General features: G+C 38.5%; 1 protein-coding gene across 10 annotated transcripts in view; it reads right to left on the bottom strand.

The window, feature by feature from the left end:
• The window catches only part of KDM6A (lysine demethylase 6A), a 157,682-nt gene that overhangs the window by 84,060 nt on the left and 55,866 nt on the right, over window positions 1–17,756 (bottom strand). The gene's annotated exons all lie outside the window — the stretch shown is intronic.

The raw sequence follows: 17,756 nt of genomic DNA, 5'->3' as shown, positions 1-17,756 counted from the left end.
AGACAAGATGTACATGCTGCCTATGACACATTTTCAGGCTTTTCTTATGTATAATTCTGGTTTTGAGAGACCAGGAATACACCCCAAAGAACACAAAGCTCTTGACACACAGACAAGAGATGGAATTTCCATTGTTGAAGGTTGTAATTCAAGATAATCCCTCTTCCACCTGCACTTCTTCAACAAGTCAAATTTCTATGGAATTCCACAAAAGGAATCCTAGTTATGCCTTAAACCCAACACAAGTATAAAAGGTATAACCAAATTACTCCTAGAAAATAACTGGTAACCAGAACACAATTCAAAGAGCAGCATTCATCAGAAACAGGTCCCAATATTACCATTTCATTATACCTCATTTGCATCTTCTAAATGCAAATTAAAACCAGGGGAAATGCCAAAGACGAGTACAGTTGGATCACAGCTTCAGCAATGGACAGCTTCCAAGAAAATGCTGTGGTATGACCAGATACTACAGCAATCAGAGCACTGGAAGAGGTAACGGGGAGTGGACGGGGAAGTACATAAACAATAAAAGATGACACTTTAATACTGCCATAAAACCACATTCCTGTTTAATTGAACAAAAACACAACATGGACATCATAAAGATAAAAGATCTCTAATTCCGTACCACAGGTATTTCCTGCTTTCCAAGCATGCTCTGGCAACAACAGGCTAGGAAAGAAGGCAAGCTCAAAAACTGAGCATACATAATGCCTTGATTTAAAAGTCATTTTTAAATGTAGAAGATAGAGATTTTCCTGTGTGCAACATGGAAGCCTGCAAAATACAGCACACACCTACTAACCTTTATTTTGTTTGGGTCAGGCTCATTTGTAGAACAGAACTTAACAAAACTGTCCAGTGTTAACTCAAGAGATCCACCAACTGCAATCAAGACTAGATCATTGTAAAGATTGAGAATAATAGTAATAACAAAAATCCTTCATCACCACACTGCAAAATTGAAGCAAAAATAGCCAGACAACTAAAACCTCTTCAATCTTCAAAAAATTTAACTTCCTCTTCTGAAACCTATTAGAATTCACAGTCCAAACGAGTTACAGATTTAGAAGATTAATTTAGCTGGTATTTTGATCCTAAGGGTTAATAATAATCAACTTTCAAGACACAATAGGACCAAGATGCAGGTAGTTTGTCCAAATGTAATTAATGTATCAAATTCACATGAAGCTTTCAGGTTGTCCCTGCCCCAGTAAAATACAGATCAACCATTACTGCTCTGTCCTTTGTTCTGTGACTGGTTTTCCCATTTTTCTCTCATTCTCATTTGGCCTTACAAAGCATTTGAGATTGACCTTAAAAAAATCTTTTAAGCTACCGAAGTCTTCTCAATAAAAAACAGGGCAGTATTTAAGACTCTGTAATACTTTACTTCAAATGTAAAGGTGCAAATTTTGAAATGTCAGTATGGATCATACTTATCTGTTCTGAAATATTATAGCTCTAATCGTATGTAACACCATTGCCTGTTGATTGTTTATTAGATTTGTCTTAATAAAGATTAAAAAAATATCTGTTAATTTGCATTTTGAACCTGGATGGGACTTTCCCAAAGACTGGAAGATATTACAGTGTTTCAATGTATGCAGTATTTTCCCACAAATAATTCAAGGTGAGATGCACATAAAGTTCATTACTTTAGCAACTAACTTTTCTGCCTATATTGCAGAATACCATCAAGTTCAATGTGCAGCCAAGTTCCCACTGGCAACAGCCAATATGAAAGGCTAGAACAGCTTAATGCATATCTGGACGAAGCAGGATCATTTCATGAAAGTTTCCTCTACAAAATGTCCTTTTGCTTAACATCATAAGATTCTGTGACTCTGTTTACCAGGAACACACCATATCTTAAGAAATCTGTTTCCAGTTGCCTCAGTTACTTTTATTTGGACAAGTTTATCACAAAAAATATCCATCCTATGTTTTTCGGTTTAAAAGATTACTTTTTTAATTTAATCCCTGCTATTCAAAGTCCTGCTATAAATAGCTGGTGAGGTAGAATACAAGCCCACTTTTTTCCCTCCAAGCATTTTTCGGTAAGAAGTAGAAAACAAAACTGTCTTATTACAAACTTTGCCTTGAATTTCTTATCAACCCTCACAATTTCTGAAGATCTCGGGCTAACTAAACTCATTCTTTGGCTACCAACTTCTAAGGTAATTTTTATGTTGTCAGATGTCTCTCTTCACTAAAATCTACAGTTGAAAAAAAGCTGCAAACCAAAACAGACTGTACCTCAAATTTGAAGTTGAATGTCTGGGTTTTTTCATTCTACAGCCATGCTATTAAAAAGCAGACAAATTAGAAGTGCTATTTCCAAGTTGATGTCATCTACATTTTCTACAAACTATCAAAAAATGTTAAAATATTTCATATCAACCACTAGATGGCTCAAATACCTCTGCATTTTACACGCTTACGCAATTTAAGAAGACTGTCAAGTTTATATTGTGTATTCTGCTACTTACGTGCACTACTTAATACTGAGCAACATTTCAATTATATTTTACAAAATGTATAAGCCACAGTATTTTATTGATAGGTAACTCAGAAGGCAAAAATATATCTGTATGTACCTTTTTATGCAACTGAAATGAATAAGCATGTTGAAGACTTTTTGGTTTTGTTTGGTTTAAGCAATCAAGAAAAAAAAATTAACCAATGAGGAAAACCGAACCCATTTCCCAGACCTTCTGTATTAACCCAAATAACTGGTTTATAGTCTCTTTGAAGCAGCAGATGGAAACAGATCCCCAACATTCCACGTGCTCTATTCTCTAGGTATTTGAGACCAAGCTCACAACAAAGCCTTTTTCTCCATCTTCAAGCATGCAGCCAGTGCTTCCAGCAGAAAGACATCAGACCAGACCACCACACTTTAACTATAAACACAGGGTCAGAAAAATGCACCTGTCCTGTATAACATGTGGCCATACTCCCTGTAAGTGGGGACTTTACAAATGGCCATCTTGGACTGACTCTAGAAGTGTATAGCTACCATATCTGGGTCCAGATATTTTTCACCAGTAACATGTTTACCTGCCACAAGCAGTTGAGACCCTGTTATCGACTGCAAATTTGTGTTTTATAAACACAAGAATATACAAAGAAGTTATGCTTGCAAATGAAAATTTGTTCAGCAGGCACTTCTAGAAAGTGAGAGAGTAGAAAAAGACGCTAAGGAGTCAAAGCAGCCTCAGGGCAGCATCTGGTTGGGACCTTCCAACTTAAAAATTAAAAGGAACAGTTTCTGCCATAGTTTCATAGCACTGCTGATTCAGAAACATTCCCTAACACTGCCTCTCATTTTTGCTGATACAGTCATTTGTAGAGTACTATGGCCAACTGGATGCCAGAATTGATCTGAGTTATTAACATCCAGATAAAAAAGGATTATTTTTAACTGGGTCAGTTTCCCAGCCAAGTTCACTGTGTAGCCCCCCGTAAACAACTGCATTAGCACTAGTGAAAGAGTGGAATGTAAGCAAAATAAGCAAAAGCTCTTCAAGTCTACACTGCTACCAACAAAATGCACATCAAACCTACAATGACTTTTCAAACACAAGGAGTGAAATCCTAGATGAAAGATTTAAACAGGCAACCTACATTTAAACAAAACAAAAAAACCCGCAATACTTTATTACATCCTAAGCCACATATAAATATTTCACTTGAGAGAAATCAACTTCTGTGGGTTAGTATAAGATGGATAAAAATATGAAATAACATCACAGCCTGCCTGTCAGCCTTCTCCATGCAAGTCCTTAACCAGTAAGACATGTAGGCAAATACACTATTTCTTCTTTATGACTGTAAGGGGCATGGCCAGACATAGGTAAAATTTATTTCATTAAAAAGCTGGTAATATTTAGACAGAAATCAGAGTGTATCCTACCATACTAGGAAATAAAAAACAAAACAGGAGAAACAAAGTCCCCGTGCAGTTGGTTGGTGGAAGTCTGAAGGAAAACTGGAAAAAAGATAGTTCATCACCCTTATGAGCCCAGTGACTGTTTTTCATTTGCTTACTATTGCCAGGAATCAAAAAGTCTTTGATGACATATTAAAATTGCTTCCAGCAGGACCCGAATGCCCCTTCCACAGCTGCCCAAGTTCCAGTGGAACCTGCAGTTGGGCCCATAGCATACGAGGCTGCAGAAGATGCACATGGGCAGGGGCAACTGCTCTTCAGAAAACCTAACTAGGAAAACAAGGTTTTACAGTTTAGGTCACATTCTGTGATCACAGGGTCTCTCAGCCACCTGTTCAAAGCAAAAGAACAGTTTTTGTGTTCAAATGTGTGAATATGTCTATTTCTTTACTGAAAAAATGAAAGATGAAGTTTTGACATTATGGTGCCTAATACTTCCTCCTGACACTACTCAATATATAAGACAGTTCCCTGGAGAATATGTAACGCATAGAAAATTCCACTCAGGCTCTTGTGCATAAACAGCTATATGCCTTTGGGAGCTGACAAGCTCCAGCGGTTCCAGTCACAAAGACTGTAAGTGTTCAGGAGAAAGAGGGGAGGGTTCAAATAAAATTTGTTTAGATTTGTACAAACATGAAAAAGAGAACTACCTATTTACATGTTCTACACATTCCGAACGCCTGCAAAAATACTAAGATCCCTGTAAGGCGTATATTATAAATTAGTATCATTAGTTTGGGCTTCTTCAAGGTCTTCAAGAAATTTTATAGTATGTGAAAAATCATTAGGTTTATACAGAATCTTTAAAATACAGCTATATATAACATGCTTGCAGGACCCTGCTTCTTGAGCAATAATCACAGTAGTAAAAAAATTGTTACTGGGTGTGTGCCTGCATCCCAGCAGCCATGTGAAAGCAATTAATATATGAAGTCATTATTCCTGTGACAAATATATTCTGGCATATATAATAGATGAATTAATGTAACATCTTGGTAAATAATTACAAAGTAATTTCATCTTGTCTTTAAGAAGTTAATCTTTTCAGAGAGTAACTATTGCCAAAATACATCTACTACTTGTAGAAGAAAACTGGCTAATATATCTTCTCCTCCCCATCCTGCTCCCTTCTCATCTCTTCTTTAGGAAAGACAGTACATTTGTCCATAGCCTTTGCAACTCCCCACCAGTGCTGCATTTCCCTATTCCCTATAGCTCCCCTCTGAATGAACACTACTCTTTCAACTTCTCTGAAACACGGCTGTCCCATCATTTTCACTCATGCACTGGGACACATATTGCAAAACCTGTTGAAACAAGCTGAAGAGGGAGTCCAGTTCCACCACTGTCCATTAAGTCGCTTTCCGGCACTATCTGTAAAAAAGCTTCTTGTGACACAGGGAAGGACAAGGTATATCAAGACAAGACTACCAATGAAGTATCAAAAACCACACACAGTAACTAATTCAAGATACATTTATAATTTCAAAACCCTTCAAGTAATACGCTGTGCCACAATTGCTTTATAGGGAGCACTTTAATAGGAAAGACAAAATGATAAAGCAACATTAAATACCTCAAAACCTCTTCATTAATGATGGAATATATGCAGTTTTCTAAACTACATATTCCTTTTTCCATAAGTAAATTTAGGTCCTTGGCAAAATGGAATACTGATCAACTAGTGTACCTCCTTGAATTTGTCATAAGAACAAACAGCCAAGCAAATGTCTAAATAGCGATCATTGCTATCGGTATCTGACTTATGTGCCTTCCACTGAAGCTTATAAAATTTCACTTGATGTAAACATCTGCATTTTCCACTTGATACAAATATTTTCAATAATTTAAGTATTTTAACAGAAAACAGTATTTTTCTGAAACAAATCAAGTGAGCAAAGGTATTGTGCAACACGCAAAGATTAAATTCACCTTGAAAGACATTTTATAGAGATGATTAATCTAACCAAATTTAATACTCTCCCTACAGATTCCCTGAATGCTGTTAACAATCACACAGTTTTTTAATTTATTTTGTGTGACACATGATTTAAAAAAAAAATACTCCTGACCTCAAACAGAAAGCCATATTTGAGACTGGATGCTTTAGAACTGAACCAATTTGCCCAAGGTTTGCACCAAAAATGGAGATGTTCTCACTGGAGATCATCTAGTTCAACCCTCTGCTCAAGAAATGGTCAACTAGAGCAGGCTTCCCAGAACGATGCCCAGTTGGGTTTTGACTGCCTCCAAGGATAGAGACTCCACAAACTCTCTGGACAACCTCCTCCACTGTTCAATGACCATCACAACTGGAAAAAAAAGTTTTTCCTGTGTCTAAAAGGAATTTTGTGTTTTCAATTTGTGCCTCATGGCCCTCTACTGGACTTGCTCCAGTATATCCCTGTCTGTATTCTACTCAGAAGCCCAGCACCGGACCCAACACCTCACATGTGTCTCACTAGGGCTCAGTAGAGAAGAAAGATCACCTCCCTCAACTTGATGGTGATGCTCTGCCTTATGCAGCCCAGGATGCTGTTGGCTCCCTTCGCTGCAACAGCACATTGCTGCTTACGGTCAACTTGTCCACCAGGACCCCCACGGCCTTTTCTGTAAAGCTGTTTTCCAGCCAGTCAGCCTCCAGCCTGTGCTGGTGCACTGGGTTATTCCTCCACGGATACAGGACTTGGCATCTCCCTTTGTTTAACTCCATGAGGCTCCTGTAGGCTGTTCAGGTCCCACTGAACAGCAGCACAACTATGTGGTCTCTTCCTAGCTTTGTATTCTCTGCAAACTTGCTGAAGGTGCACTCTACCCCATAATGCAGGTCATTAACTGAAGATGCTGAAGAACACTGGCCCCCCTATCAACCCCTGGCGTACAGCACTAGCGGCTGACCTCCAGCTCCACTTTGTGATGCTGATCACAATCCTTTGAGCCCAGGTTAGCCAGTTTTCAATCTACCACACTGACCACTTATCTAGTTTGTACTTCATCAGTTTGTCTACAAGTATATTATGGAAGACAGGGTGGAAAGATTTACCAAAGTAAACACAAACAATATCCATGGCTCCCACCCCCTCCACCAAGCTAGTCATTGTGTTGCAAATGGCTACCAGGTTCATCAAGCATGATCTCCCCTTCAATAATCCATGCTGATTGCTTCCAATGACTTGCTTGCCCTGAGTGTGTTTGGAAATAGTTTCCAGGATAATTTGCTCTATCACCTTCCCAAGGATGGAGGTGAGGCTGACTGGCCTGTAGGTCCCTGGATCCTCCTGCTTGTCCTTCCTGAAGACAGTGACATTTGCTTTCTTCCAGGCCCCAGGAACCTTCCCCCATCACCATGACCTTTCTAGGATAATTGAGAGTAGTCTCACAGTGACATGGGCAAGCTCCCTCAGAACTCACTGATGCATCCCATCAGGTCCCATGGACTTGCAGATATCCAGTCTGTTTAAATGTTCCCAAACTTGATCCTCCTCTACTGAGAGCAAGTCTTCCCAGGTCCACACTTTCCCACTGGTCTCAAGGGTCTTGGAATCCTGAAGGCAAGCCCTACCAGTAAAGACCAAGGTGAAGAAAGTATTAAGTACCTCAGTATTTTCCATATCCTTTGTTATCTGCCCCATTCAGCAGCAGACTCGCATGTTCTTTCATCTTCCTTTTGCTCTTGATACACTTGTAGAAGCTCTTCTTGTTGCCCTTCACATCTCAGCAAATTCAACTCCATGTGGGCTTTGGCTTTCCTTATGTGATCACTGAATGCTTGGACGATGTCTCTATATTCCTCCTGAGTCATCTAACCTTGCTTCTACCTCATGTATACTTCATTTTTATGCCCGAGTTTTGTCAGGAGCATCTTGTTCATCCATGGAGGATTCCTTTCCTTTTTATCTAACTCCCTGCAAGTCAGGATAGACTGTTCTTGAGCTCAGAGAAAGTTATTCTTGGAAATTAACAAGCTCTCATAGAGCCCTCTTTTTTCCAGGGCCATGTCCAAGGGATTCTTCCAAGCTGATCCCTGAGCAGACCAAGGTCTCTTCTCCTAAGTTCAGGGGTTTGATTCTACTATTTGCCTTGTTCCCTCGTCTCAGGATCCTGGACTCCATCATTTCACAGTCCCTGCAGCCAATGTTGCCCTCAGCCTTCATGCTCACAACCAGTTCTTCCATGTTTGCAAGAATGAGATGAGCAGACCATCTCCCTTTGTTGGCTCCTCCATCAATTGTGTCAGGAACTTGTCATCAATATACTTCAGAAACCTCCTGGATTGTTTGTGCCCTACTGTGTTGCATTGCCAGCAGATATCAGGATGGCTAAGCCCACTATTAGGGCCAGTGTCTGCAAATGCAATGCTTCTTCCAGTTGTCAAAAGAAGGCCTCATCTACTACTTCTTGACTAGGTGGTCTGTAGCAGACAACCATCACAATGTCACCCACATTGGTCATCAACTAATCCTGACCCATAATCCCTTCACTGGATTCTCAACTGTCCAAAAGCAGGGTTCCACGCATTCTAGCTGCTCTTTCATGAAGGGCTTCTCCCTCTCCTCATCTTCCCAGCCTGTCCTTCCTAAAGAGCCTGTACCCATCCATTGTAGCACTCCAGCTGCCTGAGCTATTGCACTGCATCTCTGTGATTCCACTGAGATCATAGCCCTGCAATTGCATGTGGACCTCTAACTCCTCCCATTTTTTCTCCATGCTGCATCCATTTGTGCACAAGCACTTCAGAGAGACACCCATTTCTGCTGATTTCACAGAAGAGATAAGAGATATTCCCCCTTAATGCTGTCCTGTAGGCACTTCCTTATTTTGCCCATACCCTTGAGGTGGGGCCCCAAAATTGATTAGCATAAGCAAATTAAACACAGAGCAGTTTTCTCAACCTGTTATTCTTTGATGACTACTGCTCTTATTTCGTACCTGTGAAAGGATTTGCCTTTTCTCTTTTTCCAGCTAGATATGCTGACCTAACAAAAATTCTTAGATCTCTTCACAGATATTTTCAACCAAAGTACAGAAATTAATGTCTGTTCAGGTATACACACAAACATTACTGAAACATCTTTTTTGGAAGATGACATTTGGACAGTTTATTGAAATGTTTTATTCCCTTTTATATGGGAATCACTATTTATACCCATCATCTTAAAAACATTTTATGAAATAGAACTACTAGTATGGAATGTCACGTTCTCGATTCACCATTTATCCAACCATTTCCAGTAAAGATAGAAATCCCACTGAGTTTATGAGTAGCCCCATTATTTCCCTTTCAGTTTCTCACTGCTGGAGAATCCCTACTGTGTTGGAAAAAAGCCTTAATATCATTAATTACACAGCTGCTCTACCTGAGGCACACCACATAAACTGGGAGCGGACAAGCTGAATGTAGTCACTCATGCCTTAGTATAAAGTGATTCAAATATACACAAGCAAACCAGTAAAAAACAAAGGAAAACAATCACAAAGATTGAGTGTCAAAACTGTCTATGGCTGTTCCCTCAAATCTTAAGCCACATTGTGCTGGGCAGTAACTAGAACCAAGTTGAATCTGGAGCTCTGCTTAATGGAAAAATTTTAAATTGAATTTTTATCCAAGTTCCCTAAGAATGCTGTTGCTACTTATATGTTGTTCTTTCCAGCTGAATAACTCTTAAAGCTGTTACCTGCCTTCAAATGAATTTTATAGAAAGCAAGACATCTCAAAAAGAAAAACTTGAGGAATGTCACTGAAAATACCTGCTGGATAGAGGAAAGAGCCACCAAACCAAGGCCTACTTTCAGAGAGCAGATAAGAGTTTAATTACTCTCTCCTCTTTGGGAAGAAATACTTACCCAATCAGTACAGATTTAAATCAAGCATGTGTTTTTCCTGCTCAGAGATGTCATAGGAAACAAGATGTCATTCAGGATGCTTCACTAAGAAAACCAGAGGAATTCCAGTTCATGTGTGCTTACTGAGAGAAGTGGGAGAAGGAAGGACAGGAGGTGTGAAAGGACAACAGACACCAGCCCGTCATTACCCAGGCTTAATTAGCTCTAGCATAAAAACAGTTTGTTCTGTTAACTGCAAACTGAACAAAATCCCACATTTGGAACAAAATTCTGAGTATCAGCTTTGGGGAAAAATATCGCCCTGGTCGCTTCAATATTGACTCAATTTTTACGTTAGTCCGTAACATCTGAAAATGTAAAACATTACAGGATAACATTATTTTGGGGTACATATTTTATGTATTGTTATAAGTATATGAAAGATTAAAATAAAAATACGTTAATTTTTTAAAGATTTAATTGTTTTAAGAATCAAAATGCAAGATCATTGATTAATGGTTGCTAGTTAGATATCAATCAATTATTACTGAAAATTATTTTCCAATTAAGACTGTAGTTGGTTTAGTAGTAATTACTAATTGGTGTTCTAATTGGTGATTTGCTGGTTTATTTGTTAGAATGTACAAATACTTAAAATAGGCTACAACAGACAAGGCAGCAGGCCCACATGACAGGCAGCTGGGGGACCAGACAAAATGGCCAGCAGCCAAGAGCAAAGCAAAGCAGCTGGGCAGCCCACCAACCATTCCCACAGAATATTTTAATTCCATCAAATCATCATTTCTTAACAGAAAACTGTACATCAGTAAATTTTCAGCCCACTCTGTGAATATATATACTAGTGAGTTTAAGAGCCTTCAATTTCTGAAGGCAAAACAAACAAAGAAAAAAAAAATGCAAACAAGCCAAATGATAGGACACTTCTTTCACTCTCCACAATTCTTCTCTGCTAATTCTACACTGCTCTACTTAGCTCTTTCTTCCTCTACTCCAGAGCTCAGCTTTCTGTCCCTCACTAATCCATCTTCTTCTTACCATTTTATCACTGCTGCTGTACCTGATGTGACTTAATTACTTCTGTCAACAGCTTAACTACTGAAAAATTAATTCTGATTTTGCAAACGGAAACATCACAACTGTCCTGAATAAGGAACCTGAACGTTTTTAAATTCACTAGTCTCTCCTCAGTTCTGACTATTACCTTTTCTTACAAGGAAAGGTTATAAGAAACCTCTCAAAGTTGGTAGTTTTAAAATCTTTTCCTCTGGGGTGATTTATTCCTAAACTCCATTACTTATGCAGTTAGCTGATAGCCTGAAGGAGGAGGGAAGAGAGGACAGAAGAAGAGGGCCAATTAACCAATGCCATAGTACGGGGATTTTCCCCTCCTCTGTTAATTTGACATCCTTTTGCAAGACTCTAGGGAGCTCTTATTTAAAGATACCTTGCTAAGCTGAGTTCCACAAACTAATTTTACATTATAATTGCTGTTCCTCAGCATGCGTAGATACCCCCTTACTCTTGTACTAGAAGACAGCAGAATCCCTTTCTAACCCATATACATGGTATGTGTTGATTCACCCTCCCTCCTGTCTGTCTCCTCTGCAAACACTTCTTGGATATGCTTTTATCATTTCTCTGCAATTTCATTCTGCTGTTCTACATTTGAGAGGAGGATGACTAGATTTGAGAGGAGACTAGATTCTAGCAAAATGTCACGTTGAACTATACTTATCTTTTATATAAGACCATGCTTTCCAGTATAGGCTTCTATATTGTTCCTTACTAAACTAAATACTGTTTGGGCTTCTAACTTTTTCTTCATACTCTACTTTTTCTGATTCTCAGGTCAGTTTCCTGAACACCATCAGCCTTGCATACATGAGATGGTGTATACAAATAGTTTCAAATACTTACATTTAAAAATCTCAAAATACCGTATGAAACCCCACCTGCTATCTTAATTCTCTATAATCTTCTTTTGTACTTCTGAATTTCTACCATTCAACATACAAAATAGTCACTTTCACTCCCAATCATTAAAATCATTAAATCATTAAAATAAGTAAATATATTTAATACCAGCCCCACATTTACAACTCTTCCATATAATACTGTCTGATGTACATCAATTTAGATTTATTTTCCTAAATCAAAGATGCGGTTTTTCTCCCCTCACAACACAATTAACAACAATTTTCTATCACTTCAGATAACATTAAGGACTGCTTAAACTTACATCCTGTATGCTACTTCCCATCTTTTCTGAGTATATGATTCCTCCCCACTGTAATCTGAATCTCTCTACTTTCTTATTTAAAGTAACATCTTCAAAAAAGACTTTACAGCTTTCTTACACGTTGTCTTAAGGTCCAGTTACCTATTACAATGGAATTTCCATAAACAGGATCATTCTTTAATTGCAGATATCAAAAATGAAGTAAATTATACCCATAGAAAGGCAAAGATAGTTCTAAGGCATGAAGACAATGACGTGGGCAGCTCCCCTGTGATGATGGCCTTGCAGTCACCCAGCAGACCTCAAAATGGCCAGGCATAACTATCCTGCCTTGAAATTATCAATACTCTCTACAATACTTTGCTTAACCAAAGAAGAAACCTGTCTCTCAAACGTACAGGAGAATGAATACTAACACGGGAAGATCATGTGAATTAATTAAGGGTACTTAAGTACTGGTCTGCTAGGAAGAACTCCCAACGTAAAAAAACCAATAAATTTACTCCTTGCGAGACAGATATAGCCATCGAAGGCCTGCTCTGACAGACAGGGAATATGACAGGCAGGGAGCCTAAAAAGGTCTCTTCACAATCAATGTCAGGGAAAAGGAGAGAATATGAACTCATTTTCTGGAAGGTCTAATTTGTGCTTGATGCGTTGCAGAAGCATTTAAGATAGTAAGTTTTGTGGAATGCTTCCCTCTTTTTAACATGCTTTCAACATTACATTTGATCCTTTTCTTAAACACAAACATATCCACTTTAGGAAGTCCAGGCTATATTTAATTGTTTAACGTGATAATTAAGTATCTGATTATGCATCAACTGGTAGATATATTCTACTTCTCAATTTCTCTTAAGATTTCACAGAATGAGAGCTATGCCTCTCAATCATTTTTAAACCTGTTTAGTGCCTTCACTGTGTGACTGGCCTCCAATAAACACTTTTCAGGCCTAAAATTCAGATTGTCTTCAGTAAAACAAACAGAACCCTCAGGCTAACAATCTGTTTCAGCCCTCCCCAAACCCCTTGGAGAACTCTGCTGTCTGTGCAATAGGCATGGGGTGAAAGGAGTAAAATAGAAAATCCTACTTGCATTTAAATGAAGTGGGAATTTATATATAAAGAATTTTGAGTAACTTGAGTTTATGAGACCCATGTCTTAGATTTTCTTACACATGGCCACCCACCCTTCATTCTCAGTTTCTAAAAGCAAAGTCTACTAAAGTGTCTCAGGAGAAGAGGACCAGTTCTGGATTTAGATCGGTTTGATAACCCAGATCAATGAATTGCTGTTTGTCTCCCACTTGACTGACACAGCACAGAGACAGGAAACTTTGTTCCACTTATGACAAAGTAATCCTTCGTCAACATGGGAGATCACACTCTTCCCAATAATTACAAAACTGTCGACCACTTACTTTTCACAGCCAGAACAGATGAGTTACCATGGAAAGGAGCAGTGCTTCGAGACAGTGCTCCAATACCTCAGTACCCCTGGTACTTGCTCCCTGAACTTGATTCACCAAAATATCTCAAGACACACACAACATCTCGCAGTTTGTATGTACAGGCTGTAAGACTAACTAAAACTAGAATCCCAGGAAAAGATAAAAATCAAGGTTTAGAGAGGTTACTTAACAGGCAACACAGAAAGATGCCACATGAATTTGGAGTTACGTGTCTACGTAAAATACCAGAATTAGCAAAACCATTGAACAGTAGCATTTTTAAAAATCAAAAGTATCAACTGTGTTCCTTTAGAGCCATTTTTATTTTGTATCATTTTTCCAAGGCAGTACTTCGTATTCATTCTCGGTTCAAGACTAGTTGCCTTCCTGTGACATCACTCATCTGGGTTTGTCTTGAATTAAAGAAGTGACATTCATCATCTGTTTGCTTCAGTTTTATCATTACTCAAAACCCAGGTCAGAAAAATTCACCAGCAAGGAGTACCTACATGTTCTCTTTCTATAAAAGCCAGTGTTAAAGCCATCATGATCGAGGAGAGACTCCCAAGGAATTCGTTTGACATCAATGCACAGGGAAAAAAGTTTAGGAAAGGAAAAGGCTGACATTCCTCTGAAATACACTGTCTGAGTGAAGTGGAAGCGCCTTCAAGACAAATTTTCCTTCAGAACTTATTTACAAGTTTCAGACAGATAAGAGGGCTCTGCTTGCCTAGAATTTTGAGATCAGAAACAGAATTGAGACAGGGTTATAATGCTCCATTATGAACTAGATGGATGATTTCATTTATGTTATTGTATTTATATGGATTTCACAGAGAGAGAGAGAGAACGGGATAAAGTGTACTGAAATTCTTGTATAGCTCCACAGAGTAATTCTGCTCTAGACAACATCCAATGATTGCATTTAATCAGAAAATCATCCTTCCTCTCCAAAAAGTGAAGACTATGTCACTAAATAGAAACATAATTCCGAGCAGGTGATGCTGGAGGAAGAAGGCAGGCTATCGTACAATTCAGAGGTAACATTTAACTTCTAAAATATTGCTGTTGAAGTTACTGCTAAGAGTTACTTCATTCACTTTTTGATCAGTTTTTTAAGCCTACCCCTCCCAAGAATACCCTCCCAACCTCCAGTGATTTGTGGTTCAGAGGTTTCTAAAGCCAGACAAAATGTCTTCATATTTAATTGCTCTTAATGGATTCTTCTTCCCTGAATTTGTCCAGCTGCTTTTTGAAACCCTGAGAACATTGCAAGTCTGCAGCATTCTGCAAAACTGATGTAACTTTTATACAACTGGTGATACGAAAACTTCTGGAAGATGCAGTAAGCATGAATTTACTGCAGCAGTTGACAACAGAACAGAAAACAAAAAATATCACCATCAGCACTAGTCTCATTTAAAGAGATTCCCCCTTCTCTGTCACCACTATGGGTTTTCATCCCTTAGCTGTAATGAAAATAGTAATTTGGAATGATAATCCGTTTACCACCTTCTTTCCTTTCCAAAACCAAAGTTAAGCTAACTGCATGTATGACTGAATCCCTCCTTTTTTTTTTTTCTTTCCTCCCCACCCCTTTACTGGATCTTGTTTGATCCATCTCCCCTTCTACAGTGTTTACCAGGGTTAGAATCAGATTTTTCAGGTTACTTGTTTTCAGAAAAAGTTCACAAAGTTTTGATTACGTCATTAAGATAGCTGGGAATGGATCTGTGCCCAGTCCCAAGAATCAGAGTCCGACAGGTAAATGCATGAAATGGATCCCAATCCTCTTTGGGAGGAGAGAAAAACAATACCTGAAATACTTTTAGAAAACACGTTAGACAGCATCAGTGTAGTTATGATGTCTGGTAATACAGTTTTATTCCTGTTTTTCTGATGACCCTGAGAATTCAGAAAGAAGAGGCTAGAACAATGCCTGCCATTATAGTAAGTACAAACCTAATCCAGAAAGACTGAATGAGGAAACAGAGGAAAATAGCTACATTTATTTTGGCTGGTAATACCACATAAAATTTAATTGAGGAACTTCTTGGCCCTGCAGAATGAAGACTAGGCTGGGAAAGAAGAAAACAGGGTGAAAGATCCCTAACCGACTGTTACTTCTCCCATATCTGAGGCACTGGGTCTCTCATCAGTCCCATTCCTCTGGCAAAGGAGATGAGAAAAATGGCACAGCATGCGGAATAGAAGTTATGAGTTGTTAAGTTATCCCTCAGAAGCTGGGAGGGGTAACTTGCACAAAACAATATGATACTGCACAGTGACTTAGGAATTAGTGCCAAATCATTTGAATATAGCAGCCCAGAGAAGTGGCTGAAGGCGACATGCTAGTATTTTCCCAGGTTCTTCTGAATGCTGGTAAACCCCTATCTACTTACTGCAAACTTGCAAGCTCCGTAGGTACAGATGATTAGCTACAGCTTTTCTAGGTAGCTGCAGACCTTCTCAGCATACATTTAGAAATATTTTTGCTTGAAATTACCTGAACTCAAAGGTTTTGTTTGTTTGCTGTTAGTATGCTTTAGCATTTGAATTTCCAATATTTTTTCAGCATCTAGCCTTCCCTTCAAGGACAGCACTCAGTGTTTTCAGCACAAACCTCACTTGATGCGCTCCACGAATGCAAGCAGACACCAGAGATTACTTCTTGCTAGACCTTTATGCAAGTAAACATGAGAAGCATAACTGATTTCTATTCCTCCTTTAAATACTCATCCTTCTAAGGGTGCTTCACAGAGCAGAGTGCAGTCATGATCAAACATTACTCTAAAAACATTTTAAATTATTTGCCTTTTCTTCAAAGCATGAGCTTATTAGCCTCACACAAACTACTCATAGGGTCTTCAAGAAAGAGACCCCAAGCTCTTATGTCTCCCCATCCTCCTGCTACCCTCTCCATCTATTTGTACTAGATCCACTCACACTTCAGCCACTCCTCCCACACACACCCCCACTACACAGAAAAGACTGAATCTGTATCCCTGGAAAAAGGAGGAAACGATGCAGCAGAACACTTTAATTAGGTATATGCTTAAAAGAGCATTTGCAAAACTAGAACTGAAATGTCAATTCTGGAGAGAGCAAATTCAAAAACTCAAAATTTGCAAGATAAAACAATTCTTTGGTTCTAAAACTAAGCAAATATTTCATCTTTTAAAGAAAGAACCTTAAAATGTAGAAGATTCATTTCTGAAGAAAATAAATACCACTCATTAATGAGACACAGTATCTACTTACAGCTTATGATCAAATAGGAATCTACAAACTACAAATAAGAAAAATAGGGTGGTGTGTTTTGTTTTAACCTTTTCCATGCAATGAAAGAACAATCATATGGAGTATGAAGTAACTGTACCATTACTGTGGTTTCTGCAAACAGAATACTTTTGAAAAAGCAAGCATCACACGTATTGTCAATATTGTAGCTTATATTCAGAAAAAGAAACATTTGATCATTGAATATTATCAACATTCAAGTAATACTCTTGCCTACTGAAGATGTGTCCTCTGTTCAAGTCAGAACTGTTCTACTCAACTAAATACGCCTCTCTCCAAACAATCCGAATTGATGAGTTTCTCCACATCCACACTTCAGCATCTCTCATATTTTAGCACCCTACATTCTCATCACAGGGACTGAAGGAAGGAAGCATGCTATTATTCTAAGTACTAGTAGGTGAAGGATGACAGCTTTTTATTCTGCACAAAAGAAACTTCTACAATAGGGGAATTCAACATGCATAAAAAGCTTTTCTGAAGAGACTTTTCTATCAATCCTGATGATACTTAACGTTATTTCCACCCAGAGTATTTGGACTTCTGGACAGAGATCTTGCATACAGGGGGATAAGAAGAGCATTCCTGCCGAATTTCCAGGGTGAAGCATCACCATTAGAAAATGTTATGAATATTGTTTGGAAACAGATGCCATGTCTAGGGTGAGGAGGGAGTGTTTCCTCTGAGATTCTGTCTTGTCTTCTCCTTCTCCTGACCCAAGAAAGGTTTCTCCCCAAAGCACATTCTTTCCTCTTTTACCATTAACATTCTCAGTATATTACAGATGTGCCAGAGTTTTGAGTTCTTAGAAATCCATTGATTAAAAGGGATAAGTGGCTTAATGAATTAGTATACACTGAAAAGATTCAGAAATGCAGACACTGAAATATAAACTTTCTTCTGATTTAGTGCAAATGCAAAATATTCCTAATCAAATAGCAACATACATGCTCCCTAA

The sequence above is a fragment of the Gavia stellata genome, chromosome 1 (genome assembly GCF_030936135.1).
Source record: "Gavia stellata isolate bGavSte3 chromosome 1, bGavSte3.hap2, whole genome shotgun sequence".
Taxonomy (NCBI): domain Eukaryota; kingdom Metazoa; phylum Chordata; class Aves; order Gaviiformes; family Gaviidae; genus Gavia; species Gavia stellata.
Note: the sequence above shows the minus strand (reverse complement) of the source record. Positions and strands in the feature narration are given on the sequence as shown.